Consider the following 534-nt stretch of genomic DNA (forward strand, 5'->3'; position numbering starts at 1 on the left):
GGGTACAGTGGGGTGGGTTTGAAGCGGGAACCGGGACTGGAGACTGGCGCTCCCTAGAGCTCCGAGGTCCCCACACAGTGCGATCCGGAGCGCGGGTGGAACTCCAGCTCCTCCGTCGCGAGAGTCTGCATCTCTATTCCCGCAGAGAAACGCAGCAGTTTTGGGTGTCAGCGCCCCTTTTGTCCCGTACCTGAACCCCGGTGACTCCGTGAGCCGCTGGGTCTGAACCTCCTGGCACCCTCTGTCGCGGGGATCCCGGACTGCGCGCGGTGCGGACGGTGGGCTTGAGCACCTGATGGATCTGGCTTGCAGGCTCCGCAGACTCCAGCACGAAGCTTTCTGGGCTGCTCCGGGCGACTTCTGTGTGCCTAGACCCCTCCAGTCTCTGTGTGCGTGGAAACGCCAAGGCAGCATGAGGAAGAAGGAAAAGCAGTCTTTCGGAGGGCAGCCTGGAAAGGAAGGGGCTGACTTCCTCCCTTAGAGGGCTGGTAAGGGGAGGAAGCTTCCTCTCTGATTTGTATCCCGCTTCAGGTT

The 534-nt window shown here is 61.8% G+C and overlaps 1 protein-coding gene across 6 annotated transcripts in view; it reads right to left on the reverse strand.

The window, feature by feature from the left end:
- Myrip (myosin VIIA and Rab interacting protein) overlaps positions 1 to 238 on the reverse strand; it is a 192,788-nt gene extending 192,550 nt beyond the window's left edge. For 4 of the 6 annotated variants that reach the window (XM_033762662.1, XM_033762661.1, XM_033762664.1 and 1 more), the window contains exon 1: positions 191 to 238. The gene's annotated coding sequence lies outside the window, so the exon portion shown is untranslated. The remainder of the gene's footprint in view (positions 1 to 190) is intronic. The other 2 variants (XM_033762663.1, XM_033762665.1) reach the window with 2 other exon arrangements.
- Between the last annotated feature and the right edge of the window lie 296 nt (positions 239 to 534).

This window comes from Fukomys damarensis, unplaced genomic scaffold (genome assembly GCF_012274545.1).
Source record: "Fukomys damarensis isolate Sample0158 unplaced genomic scaffold, DMR_v1.0_HiC HiC_scaffold_12, whole genome shotgun sequence".
Classification (NCBI taxonomy): Eukaryota; Metazoa; Chordata; class Mammalia; order Rodentia; family Bathyergidae; genus Fukomys; species Fukomys damarensis.